Raw genomic sequence first — 14,039 nt, forward strand, 5'->3', positions numbered from 1 at the left:
TCCAGAAATATTTCACAAGAAGAGTTCTCCACTCCTCTACTCGTTGCAGAATACCTTATGCCACCAGATTCGAAATTCTAGACCTAGAAAACCTAGAACTACTCTGCCTTCGGTCCGATCGAAGTATAGTATATAAAATCATACATTGCAATTTCCTACTTGTCAATGAATACTTCAGCTTCAACCATAACAACACAAGAGCACACAATAGATACAAACTCAAGGTTAACCTCACCAAACTTGATTGCAGGAAATACGACTTCAACAACAGAGTGGTCAATGTCTGGAATACTCTCCCTGACTCTGTGGTTTCTTCCCCAAACCCCAAAAACTTTAACCTTAGACTGTCTACTATTGACCTCACCCCTTTCCTAAGAGGTCTGTAGGGAGCGTGCATAAGTGCACCACATGCCTACTGTTCCTGTCCTATTGTTTCTTTTCTTTTCTTTTTCATTTTTCTTATATGTAACCATGTATTCATAACTATGTTTTAACTTATACCTATTATCTTGTAAGCAATTGACAAAAACAAACAAACAAACAAACAAACAAACAAATAAATAAATAAGGTGTTCTCTAGATTAGAGAGTCTAGCTTGCATAGAATAGCATGAGTATGTATGGAATAAAACTTACCTTGGTATTTGTGCTTGTCTCATGCTGGACAAACTGTTCATTAAATCAGCCAGAACTTTGCTAACTACTAGCATAGACTTTTGCTTAAGACACAAGTATGAATAAAGCTGACAATCTTGCCTATACCTTCTCTTCACAGCAGACTTTAGAATGAATATGTGGCTCAGTCATTCCCAACTGGGAACAATTCATCCAGAAATCTGCTGGAGACTTGAGAATGCAATTACAGCAGAGAAACAGTTGCATTTTGCCATCCTTAGTACCATGATACAATCCCTAATAGGAACTCACTCTTACTTGGCATTTTATCCCTGAAAGTTCCTGATAGTATAACAAAAAAACCTTGGAATTGTTGCAAAACGAAAGGCCACATAGGAGCAAGAGATAGTATATAGAGATAGTTGCAAAGCATGTACTCAGGACAAGGAAAAATTAAGACTAAATGGAGTGGAGAAAATGAGAAGTTTGGTTATCCACCCCCACCCCCAGAAAAGGGGATGGAAAGGGCTAACTGTAGAGCCAAAGTAATGAATGAAACTAAAAATAAAAATGATTAAATGTTCTGGGCCATGGACATTATCTCACCAATTTGATCCTGTTCATGAGAATGAATTATTTTCCCCTAGAATTAATAGCATTATGTCACAAAGCCTAATAGGCATCATAACAGATCATGTTATGTACAAGTTTATGACAGCTGCATGCACATGGGCTAGCTAGATTAATCTTTTCACTGCTCCCAATTCTCCTTTTAAAAAAGAAAAACCTTCAGAGATCCAAGGCTTTCACCACTGAAATGAAAGTTCACTTAAACAGGTCAGTCCTCTTAAAGAAGATGAGATGTTCTTTTCAGCTCGAGCTACTGTTCCTTTTCCACATGGAAATCATAGCAGTGGTATTGAGTCTGTCCCATCATCTGAGCTCCTCGCCTTGGGGATGAAAAGGAGAACAGATACACATGCACTGAAGATGAGATTTTATGCCGGATTAAATGTCCATAGCTTTTGTTAAATTCTCTTGGAATGAAGCCTTGAGAAAAAAATTTGCCATGAAAAGGTTGAAGGAGAAAAACTTGGGAAGGTTTTAAACAGGGATGCAAAATTGAAAATTTAGAAACTGTGACTTAAAGTTGATTGTATTAGCTATCAAAAAACATTAATAAAATATAAACTAAAACTAAGCTGTCTCTCCCTTCAGAAATGTATTCAGTTCTTTAAGGAGCCACCACCAGTTGGAAGACAGACCTACAGAAGTCATTGATTATTTCCAAGAGTTCATTGCAGATTAAGTCCTTGGAAGGGAGGGGAGAACGTAAGAGATTGATGACTAGAGACTATATCAGAGGGAGAGGAAAAGAAGGTGAGTGTGTATTGAGATAATAAGATAGTCTTTCCATAATTCAAGTTTTCTCCTGCTTTTTTCGGAATGTGAAGTTATCATGAAAACCAAGGCCTATTTTATGCCAACTATGATCACATAATGTTTTGTAATATGATGAATTATCATTGGAACTAGCTGTTGCCTAATTTAGTTAACACTTCTGAATTGGGCTGAAACTAAAGTGAGGGAATGTTGCAAGAGTATTTCAGAGGGAATAATAGTGATAGGTCAAAAAGTCGAGTTGAAACTGTATATTGTAATTGTTAGTGTCACAAAAAGAAATAATTGCAAAGGAAGTAATAATTGCTCTGAAAATATTGGAAAATGGTAAAGCTATCGGTACAGATGGTATAATGGAAGAAAAGTTAATACAGAAATATAGTTTGCCTGAGAAACTGGTGTAAAGCATAGCAAATGCGTAAGATTGCACCCACTCCTGACGATGAGAAAAAATAACCATTCTTTTTCCATTGTTCAAAGGGAAAGGTAGCAAGACTGAATAATAAACAGACTTGAATCATGGAACACTTTGTACTAATGTAGAGTTGAAGTTTGTTTGTTCAATGTGATAAAAGAGTAGATGACAGAAATAAAGCATGTGCAAGAATAAATGGAATGCTGAACAAGTGGGATGCTTAGCAACTGATGTCCCCTTGGTGGTTTAATTATTTATGAAGAAATGTATGAAAAAAGCTTGTGGAGATATTAGAAGTGTGTTGGGACATGAATACACACATACTGCTGGCTGAGAACCCAAACAGTTTGCAGCAGACATTGGTAGCATTATATGAGGATGGAATGAGGAACAGGGAATGGAAAATCAATGTACTGAAGGCCAAGTGGTGATGCTTGATAAGGAAAGTAGTAGAGGATTATAAGTTGTACACAAGTGACAAATAAGTAGAACAAGTAAATAGATTTATGTAGTTTGATAGAATGTTAGCTAAAGATAGGGAAATACGTGAAGAAATTCTAATATGTATAAATGTAGGTAGGAAAACGATAATAATGTATGGATTGTTATGAGGCATGACTGCTGAAGAAGTAAAGATAGTTAATCTTATAAAGACTTTGAAAAATAATTAGCAATAGGCAATCTCTGAAAAACATCTAATAGTGAAACTGCTAATTCTTTCTCTTTATTGTGATGCTGGTCAATACATTCAACGTATGTTGATATAAACAATCATCTACAGTATGCCTTCTATTTTTGGTAATACATTTATTTTTATTTATATTCCACCTGCAGGCCCCTTTTTGGCCAAAGGGAGCTCATATGGAGGAAGATAGATGGAGACAAACAACTGCAAATGCAATGGTTCTTTTCTGATCAGTTATTTATGGATAACTGCAGGCGCTTTCCTTTTGACTTAATAAGTAACATGTCCTGTCACTAAAGTTTATTTTACCAGTAGTGATCTTCATTGTTTGGAATGTCTTTGCCGGATATAATCATGCTCAGTCATGTATACGAGATGGGCAGCCCTGTAAGTTCAATAAATAAATAAATAAGATAAATAAGATAAATAAATATATGTCCTATCCCTTTGGCCGCAAAACCATTTTAAACAATGTGTTTCAGCCCTGGTTTATAGGGAATGACCACATTGTGTTTAGCAGTTATTCCTATGTTGATGTTCATTTTATTCTTACTGGACATTGCCCAGAGCCCCAAGTAATTGACATGATTTATATATATTGTAAATAAATCAAGTTTCCATGCCTGTAACTTCTAGCACCATACCAGTTATTGTAGAAATGATACAAAACTTATCCTTGTTATTGCTATAGCAGTACAAAAAGCAGGAGGCCTAGTATACTTATACTTAAAGACACATAAGAATGTACAGATACATAGAGTTGATGAGTTATAATTACCAGTTTAAATACTGTATTATAATGAAACCATAAATGTCAAGGCATAATACTAAGTTCTCATGGGTCTATCCAGCCATGCCATGATACAATGTAAGAGTTTCCAGAAGTACAAGGAACAGCAACACCAGAAAAATACTTGTTCAGCAGCTCTGATACGAAATGCCTTTCAGTTCTAACGCATCCTGGACACTTGCCGAGACCATCAATATAAAGTAATGTAGTGTAAAGGTCAAATTAACATAATAGGCATATGGTACAGCAACCTAGAATTTCCCTCAATGACAGAAGATACTTCTTCCTCCAGAAATTATGTCATTAACACAATTGAAGTTTTTAGTAAGGGTAAAATAATATAAACGTGGTTCACTAAATGGTAACAATATGGGATATCAAAGCTTAGAGGTCCAATGATAATTCCTTGGTTTGGAGAAAAGTCTGGATGCTAAAGAGAGCTCTGAATGATTGGGAAAATTCTTGAATGTCATGAGGAAATCTTGCTTTGGGGGGAAAAGCTTACTTTTTGAGGTTCTCTTGGATCCAGACCATATATTATATTGATAATGAGCCATTGAGTTTGAAGAAAAACTATGAGCATAATTCATGTATTGGGTAATTAGAACATCTTGTTTCTTTTGAATATATATGGTTACCCAATAATATGATTATTTTGTTTTATTTTAATTGTTTCTCCAAATTTTATCACTAACTTCCCAGAGACATCCACAGTGAGGATTCAAAAAAATAAATAAATCAAAATTATGTCTCTGATGATATCATTAAAGTCCTTTCGCTACAAATACATCCACTTTGACCTCGTCATAAGTGCCCTTGTAATGTAGAAGGCTGAGCAATTGAGTTTTTCTATCCTACGTATGCATTTTTATGCACACCCTTATGTAGACACACATATCAATTTCATAACATGCATCCCCTTTGTCTCAACAGGTTCAAGCCTGTTGTGAGTATGTGATATTATGTGACGTGTGTGAGAAATAGTCTGCCTCATTTTATACATGTGTTTGTGCATATATGTTACTGTTATAATCAGGTTTGGAATAGATCACTCTCTCCTTATAGCTGAGAATACTAACTCATCGCTATTTTTTGGCTGTGTCTCATGCAGTTACATATGTCAACATTAATTTGTACTTCATTTCTTAGAAGCCAATACTTTCAATTTCGGAATAGCAGAGCAATGGGAATACTGCTTTGCTAGATACAAAACAGTTTCTAGGACGAAGGGCAGTTGCTGTTCTAAAATATTCTTAATAAACTGTCCAGATTTCCTCTAGCTTGAATCTGCCATGATTCCACCCAGGCGACCACCCTTGCTTATTTATCCACCACACAGCAAAAGCAGAAATCCAGCAATGTGTCCAGTGTGCCTGGACTGATCTTAAACAGGGCTAGGTTTTTCATTGGGGCTTTGGCAAGGGCCTGTACATTTAATAGTACACACTTGCTAGACGGTGCAACTTCCTCATCCCAAATTTTGATTTATCTTTTTGTTTAATGTTCCATTTAAAGTTTGTTTCCAATGGGGAAAAATCCATCTTCCTTCTGCAGACACCGCCCCCCTTTAATTCTGTTAATCCTTCTGTTTTTAAATCAAAGTCGGTAAAAACTATGGAACCTGAAAAGCTGTTTTGTTAGTTGTGCTTCATGTTGGCCAATTGTTAACATCCCAGTATGCACCTACAAAGATTATCAATCTGTTTTTATAGTAGGACGATCAAGTTCATTGCTGAATTATCAACAATTGCTTTTTTCTAAAGAATTGTTCTAGCTGAATGGCCCTCATTATTATATATCATACTGTATCCATTTTAAAAAAAATCTTTAAATTCTCATCTGAATTTCACCAAATTTCACACTTTGAAACTTCTTGTATTAATCCTGAAAACAGACAATTTGGACTTTGAATCTTCCACTATGATTTGACCACATAAACTTTAGAGAGAACAATCAAATGCAGGCCTAAATGTACATATTTCATATGTTCAAAATTTATGTATCTATAGTTTGTCACTTCCCTTTTGACAGTACAAATGAATAATATTATTTTAATTAGGAATCTGTGGGGGACCCTGAAATTTTGGAGAAATTAGTTATCTACCAAAGATAAATGCATAAATGCCTTCTCTAGTCAGGAAAAAAGAAATTATTTTCAAATAATGAACTGTGGCAATATTCAACGAGTTTGACTGCCTTTTCATCCCCCTCCCCACTATGTAAAGTTTCCCCATACATGTATGTTAACAACACTTCTGTGAAATTTCAATTTTTAACACAATATTTTAGAGAAAGTCTTTAGCGGTGCTCACCATCTGCAAGTTATGAACATCCCATAGCACTCCCTGCAAGTATTTATTAATTCATAAACTCTGACCAAATATCTCCTTTCATCCCAAGTAATAGTATAAGTAAAACTCCACCAGCAATTTGGACAGGGAATACAAAGATCAAATTTTTCTCCCAATCCTATTGGACTTTGTAGAAGCATTGTAGGAGCTAATTGTCTTTCTGCATCCAAAACCTAATTAAAACTGATTTATTAGACAGATGTCATGCCTATGGCATTGGCCATGTTTTCTCAATATAACATAATATCTTTTAAAAAAACAACTATTTTTTTCAGCTCACATCACAATAGATGGCAACACTAAATAAATATTTGAAAAAGTTAAGCAGCATAGCACTTAGATCAAAGTACTTAAGATAGTATTTAGATAGTACTTAGTTAACATATGGCACAACATAGGAGAACAAACCCATCAGGACAAAATTCACCAGTACATCTGCATTTGAGAGACAAAGGCCACTCTTTTGAAGCGGGGGTCAAAGAGGCCATCTATGTTAAAATTGAACAGCCTTCTCTCAACAGACATGGAGGGATAGTGGTGACTTATTTCCAGTTTACAGCACAGTTCTTTTAACAGTTCCAAGAAGGTTCCACACCCACTTGCACTATTAGGTGACACTGAAGGCACAGATAAACCTCAAAGTGGACTGAATGACTCTCAGAGAGTGTGCTATTGATCAGATGACTGCAAGGAATATAAATCCTTCCATTCTCCACCATTCTGTCAGAACTGAATAAACTACTTGTATGAGAAGTGAAATGTCTTTAAGTAAAAACAAGGAAATTCCAGTTGCCTTTTGAAAAACATCTTTTGAAAAACATCTTTGGGACAACCATGACCTGGATGACTGAGAATCTCCATAGATACTTAGATCAAAGTCCAAGACAATCCAGGGTTTTCAACTAGACTAGAAATATAAATCCCAGAAGATGGCAATAACAAATCACTTCTACATTGATGCCAAGAAAACAACATGAACATGTGTCACTTACTCTCAGTTGTGCAAGCCCCTTTTTTGTTTTCCTTCCTTCAAAAAATAATCCCACTACCAAACATTTCACTATTTTGGAAATTCTTTTGTTTTTCTCTTGCATATGAGGTAACATGGCTAACGGAACGTGAGGAAGACATAGAACAGCATAGTGCTTTTGTTAACATGTAAACAAAGAATAAAGTTAATGTTTATTAAGTAACATAAAATGGATTTGTTATGTCTTTGGGACCGGTTGGAGTCCCCAACCAGGTCCGCTGTTTGAGCGGGAGCACCAGCCGCTCCCATTGGCTGACACCGTTTGACAGCCGGCTATAAAAGGCGGCTGTCGAGCAGTGTCAGCCCCGTTGCCGCCAGCTAACCTGCCAAGTTAGAAGGCAGACGCGGCAACCCTTTATTCTTGCAATAAAGCCTTTAACGTTCACTCTGGCTCAGCCTCGTTCCTCCGCCGCTCCACAACACTGGCGACGAGGGCGGGATGCGATCGGAGGCTGCCAGACGTGCGATTCAGAAGAGCTGTAGCCACTAAGAGCGAAGCCACGGGCGCTGAAGCCACAGGCCGCCGGCGCTCACAAAGAGCGAACTCAAAAAGCCCCTCAGCCGTGGAGACAGACACTGAGCGGTAGCCACTAAGAGCGAAGCCACGGGCGCTGAAGCCACAGCCGCCGGCGCTCACAAAGAGTGCGAAACTCAAAAAGCCCCTCAGCCGGGGAGACAGACACCACCTGATAGGCGCAGCCGCAAACGCTCTTCTAAGAGCGCGAATTTTTGAATCAGAACGACTAAGGTGACAGGCACTGCCGCCTCAAAAAATGAATGCCAATCCGACATTTCCACCCTTCAAGCCTACCGAGGAAACGTGGGATTCATATAAAAACCGTTTCAGCTACTTCCTCGATGCTATTGGTCTAACTGATGCTGCTGAACACAAAAAAAAAATCCTTCTTCCTCAGCTACTGTGGGGCTGCGGTTTTTGACACCGCTACAGCACTAGTTGCCCCTCGCGCTATCAGGAGCGTACCTTGGGATGAACTCCAAGAGATCCTCTCCAACCACTACTCACCTAAACCATCCCAGATAGCCAGGAGATATGCCTTCAGAACTAGAAGGCAGGCTGAGGGGGAGTCAATTAATGAGTATATGGCAGCTCTGAGAACAGCTGCCTTACAGTGTGGTTTTCGAGACTACCTAGAGGACATGTTATTAGACCAGATCGTCTGTGGGGTTAGAGACCTTAGGCTTCAAAGGCGCTTGCTAGCCAAAAAGGATTTAACCCTAGCCTTAGCCGTAGAAGAAGCCCAAGCTGCTGAACTCTCTGCCCAATCAGCAGCTGAGATTCAAGGAACTCCTTTAAAACCCAGCAGCTCCACTATTCATTCAGAGGAAGTTTCCCTCGAAGAAGACCCCATAGACTCAACAGACATTAACCGCCTTAGGCAACAAAAGCCCTCACAGGAAGGAGCGGGGCAGAGAAACAGCTTCACCCCCAAGCAACCTCCCATTTGCCTAGCTTGCGGGGGTTCCCACTCTAGGGCATCCTGCAGGTTTAGGAATGCCATCTGTCTAAATTGTCAGAAGAAAGGCCACCTAGCCAGAGTCTGCCAAGCAGGGCGAAACCTCCCTCAGAGACCTCCACCACCTGCTAATTTCCAAAGGCAAGTGGAGGACTGCTATACTTGCTACCACGCAAACCATACTTCCAAGACTCCTAATAAAATCAGTATTTTTGTTTCTTTAGAAGGTAAGCCTTGCAGAATGGAGGTAGACACGGGATCTGCACTTTCGATCATCTCCTGGGAAACCCTAAAGAAGATTCATCCCAGATTCTCAAAGAAGAAGCTGCAGAATTGCCACCTGACACTGCGGGACTACCAAGGCAAGAACATCCCTGTCCTCGGGAAAGGCAAGTTTTTAGTTCAGTTCCAAGGTTTTAAAGGCCATTTGCCTTTGGTGGTTGTTAATGGTGCCCTCCCCAGTCTGTTGGGACTAGATTGGTTCCCTTCTCTCGGCCTTAGTGTAACGGGGATCCATGCTGTCTCAACCTCTGACGTAGACGCCCTATTCTCAGACTACTCTGATGTTTTTAGCAGCGAGCTGGGCTGCTATTCTGGCACTCCCATCTCCTTCACTGTGGACCCCCAGGCAATTCCCCTTCGCCTTAAGCCATGCAGAGTGCCCTTTGCCATCCGTCCTAAGTTAGATTTAGAATTAGATAAGTTGCTGAAGCAAGGGGTGTTAGAGCCAACTGACTTTGCCAAATGGGAGACCCCCATAGTCACCCCACTCAAGAAAGATGGCAGCATAAGAATCTGCGCAGACTATAAAACCACCCTCAACCATTATCTGCAGGTCAGCGCCTACCCTGTCCCTGTTATTCAACACCTGTTACACACCTTCGAGCCCGGCACCATCTTTGCCAAATTAGATATGTCCCAGGCATACCAACAGTTCCTGTTGATGATCAGACAGCTGAATTACAAACCATAGTCACACATAGAGGGGCGTTCAAGTGTAAACGCCTCCAATTCGGTGTAAGTGTGGCCCCGGGTATATTCCAATCCCTCATGGAAAGGATTCTCCAAGGTCTCCCGGGGTTGTCCCTTATTTCGATGACATTTTAGTCTCAGCAGTTGACAGACCTCAGCTCATACAAAGGGTCAGAGCAGTCCTAGAGAAGTTTAGGCAGCATGGCCTCAAACTTAAAAGGGAGAAGTGCGCCATCGCCACTAGGCAAGTGGACTTTCTGGGGTATAGGATAGATGCCTCTGGCATTCACCCAGTCGAATCCAAAGTAAAGGCTATCCATGAGGCACCCACTCCAACTAACAAGACGGAGCTCCAAGCCTTTCTAGGGCTACTAAACTTTTACGCTTCATTTCTCCCGCACAAAGCATCTATTGCTGAACCCTTACACAGACTGTTAGACAAAGAATCCCCTGGCATTGGGGACCCAAAGAAGCCCACGCTTTCAAGTCAGTCAAATCCTTACTCACATCTGATGCAGTTTTAATCCAATATAATCAACGACTCCCCCTGGTCCTAGCTGCTGATGCATCCCCTTTGGGATTGGGGCTGTTCTGAGCCACAGGCTTCCCAACGGTTCTGAGGCACCAATTGCCTTCTTCTCTAGGACCTTCTCTACTGCAGAAAGGAACTACAGCCAAATAGATAAGGAGGCCTTGGCTGCAGTAGCTGCAGTGAAAAAGTTTCATGAATTCTTGTTTGGGCACCATTTTGAACTTATAACTGACCATAAACCACTCCTGGGGCTTTTATCAGGGGATAAGCAAACCCCACAGGTACTATCACCTAGAATGACCAGGTGGACTTTGTTCCTGGCCGCTTACTCATTCAAGTTGGTGCATCGCCCTGGAAAAAACTTGAGTCACGCTGATGCCCTTAGTCGCTGCCCCCTGCCAGTCCCAGTCGAAGACCCAGCACCCGTTCATGCCATTTTTGAAGTTAATGAACTAAAATTGCCGGTTACAGCCGAGGACATTGCTGTGCACTCAAAAAAAGACAGAATAATTGCCCAAGTCATGGACTGGGTGGGAAGGGGGTGGCCTGAAACACAATGCACTTCTGACTTTGCTCCTTTCAAAACCCGTAAGCAGGAATTGTCGAAGCTACAAGGATGTCTGTTGTGGGGAACAAGAGTAGTCATCCCAGCCACCCTTCGGGTACCCATCCTAAAGGTACTTCACGAGGGCCACCCGGGCATCGTAAGGATGAAGGCTCTGGCCCGCAGCTACGTTTGGTGGCCCGGCATGGATGCCCAAATCTCCAACTGGGTAAGCTCATGCCAACCTTGCCAAGAAACCAGGGCTGCCCCACCAGCAGCCACGCCTACCAAGTGGGAAAGTGCTAGTGGTCCTTGGTCTCGCCTGCACATCGACCTGGCTGGACCAGTACATGGAAGGACCTTCTTGGTTGTAGTAGACTCTTATTCCAAATGGATAGACTTGGCCCTACTACCTTCAACATCCACTCAAGCAATTGTTAAGGCTCTGACCCGTTTCTTCGTCACCCATGGGCTCCCTGATACGCTGGTGTCTGACAATGGCCCCCAGTTCACGTCTTGCGAGTTTAGTATGTACGTTGCCAACTTGGGCATCAGACACATCCTTACAGCCCCTTTTCACCCAGCTAGCAACGGGATGGCTGAGAGGGCAGTCAGGTCAGCAAAAGAGGCACTAGCCAGGTTTGGCCAGGAAAACTGGCACTCCAAACTGTCCCGTTACCTCCTGAGCCAACATACAACGCCATGCACCACTACAAATAAATCCCCAGCAGAGCTCTTGATGGGGAGATGCCTTAGGACCACCCTGGACAGGTTGCACCCCCACTACTGCCCTGACACCCCTATAGGATATGACAGTTTGGTCAGGGACTTTGCCCTGCATGACCTGGTGTACGCCAGAAATTATGCAGGGGACCCTCTCTGGGTACCTGGTCAAGTGGTGTCAGTCACAGGTCCTAGATCCTACAGAGTCCTCCTGGAAGATGGACGCCTGTGGCGAGACACGTGGACCAGCTCAGAAGGCGATGGAGAAGCACAGCTGATGCCAACCCAGCCCAATCTCCTAGCACCGAGGCCTCCCTGCCGGAACCGGTCTACCCAGACGGAAGCTCCCTGCAGGACCCGATCTACCCCATCGACCAAGAGAGTTCGCTGGAGGACCCGGTCTACCAACAAGGGACCCCGAGCCAACAACCAAGCGAACCTATCTGCCGTCCGGACCAAGCGACTCACCAAAGTCAGCCCGAACAGGGGGGCTTACCTAATTCGCAGAGCGACCCACCCGACCGAGCCCACTCCTCAACAACCACCGAGACGCTTCCTGAGGGCGAGGACTTGACTCCAGCCAGCAGCTTGCCCGGACTACGTCGATCCTGCAGCCAGCGCAGACAACCAACCTACCTGAAGGACTATGCATGCTCCCGGCTGGGGGTAAGGAGTGTTATGTCTTTGGGACCGGTTGGAGTCCCCAACCAGGTCCGCTGTTTGAGCGGGAGCACCAGCCGCTCCCATTGGCTGACACCGTTTGACAGCCGGCTATAAAAGGCGGCTGTCGAGCAGTGTCAGCCCCGTTGCCGCCAGCTAACCTGCCAAGTTAGAAGGCAGATGCGGCAACCCTTTATTCTTGCAATAAAGCCTTTAACGTTCACTCTGGCTCAGCCTCGTTCCTCCGCCGCTCCACAACAGGATTGTAAACACATCTTTAGGCTATCAACTCTTGCCTTCCCAGGCACTAAATATAAATTTATAAACCTGTCATTCTGAAAGTGGGAGATTTTCCTAGGGCTAGAAATATGGGTTCCTGCATCATCAGACTTCCCAACACTCCCTGAACTTCTTCCCACTTCTTCCAAAATATAAATTAGGAGGAGGTGCCCTGCATTATCATGCTTTAAGTGACAGTTCTAATGAGCAATTATCACAACACATCTATTTAGCTACAGTTCAGCTCAGTGCAACAGAGACGTTACCTTAGATCACTTTGCTTAAATGAAAGTTTGGAGGAATAGAAGCCAACTTATTAGAAAGGCAACGATCACCTTTTACACAGGCATAAAGTAAGCAAAGTCTCTGTTATGTTAATTTTTGAAATCTTCATAATACACACATATTGTTTTAATGAAATAGTACAACAGTGACTTGCCACTGCCTTTTTGCATGGGGTTCAGTAATTTCCTAACCTAGACTAAAGTTCTGAAGTTTCCTGAAAGGGTTACATATAAGTACTAACCAGATCTGACCTTGCTTGGGGCCCACCACAAGCAAGGTAGGAGGCAAAGAGGATCAAAACACAAAATGTGGACAGAGCAAAATCTGTCAATGGCAAATCACGTTTGTACTGCATGATTTTAACTCTTTTTCCATCCAACCTACCTCACAGGGTAGTTTCTTTTTTTTTCATTATTTACAGGGCTTATAGTCCGCTGTCTCTGAGTGACATATGACTCTCTGATATGTAATTGGGCTAGAACTATACCAGGAATTCTCAACCTTTTCTTCACCATGGACCCCTTTTAAATACTTTTTCTGGCCACAGACCATAGCCACGGACCCCCAAGACTTAACTCAATATTTAAATCATAACATTTCTTCTTCAACATTTCCTTGTGGATCCCCTATGATGACATCACAGCCCACCTCGGGGGTTCGTGAACCACAGTTTGAGAACCGCTGGAGTATATAATCAATTTAAATGAGAATAGCAACTACATCACGTTCCTAAGAATTGTGAATCGGCAAGAAATTGTATTTACAATCATAATGAAAAACACAACCTTCTGAGGCAAGAAGAAATTACAACCCACCCTCTCATCCTAGTTTGGTAAAACATTATGATTTTTACCAGGAGGGAAAGCCAAATGTGTACGAGGAAAATTTTTCTAGAGAAGAAGGTAGCAATTGAAAAGACAGGCATATGTGACTGCTGAGGGTAGCATTCTCTGGTCAAAGGAGACATCTAGCAAGTCTGCCTTATGAGAACTTATTGGGCATGCAGAAGTTACTGGAAGAAGTGGATCCCACAGAGAGCCAGGCCTCAACCCATGAAATATTTAAATGTGAAAACTAGCACCTTGAATTTCACCTGGAAGCCAATAGGCAACAAGTGTAGTTCTTAGAGTAAAGGTGTTACAAGAATCTTCAAGAGCATTGCTACTTAACTTCTGCATTCTAGACTAGATGAAGTTTCTGAATTATCTTCAGGAATACAGTAGCCCCATGTAGGTGCCATTGCATTAATCCAGTTGAGATCTGACTAAGGCATGAGTGATCAT

The sequence above is a fragment of the Pseudonaja textilis genome, chromosome 2 (assembly GCF_049901715.1).
Source record: "Pseudonaja textilis isolate UNSWEBS1 chromosome 2, rPseTex1.2, whole genome shotgun sequence".
Lineage (NCBI taxonomy): Eukaryota > Metazoa > Chordata > Lepidosauria > Squamata > Elapidae > Pseudonaja > Pseudonaja textilis.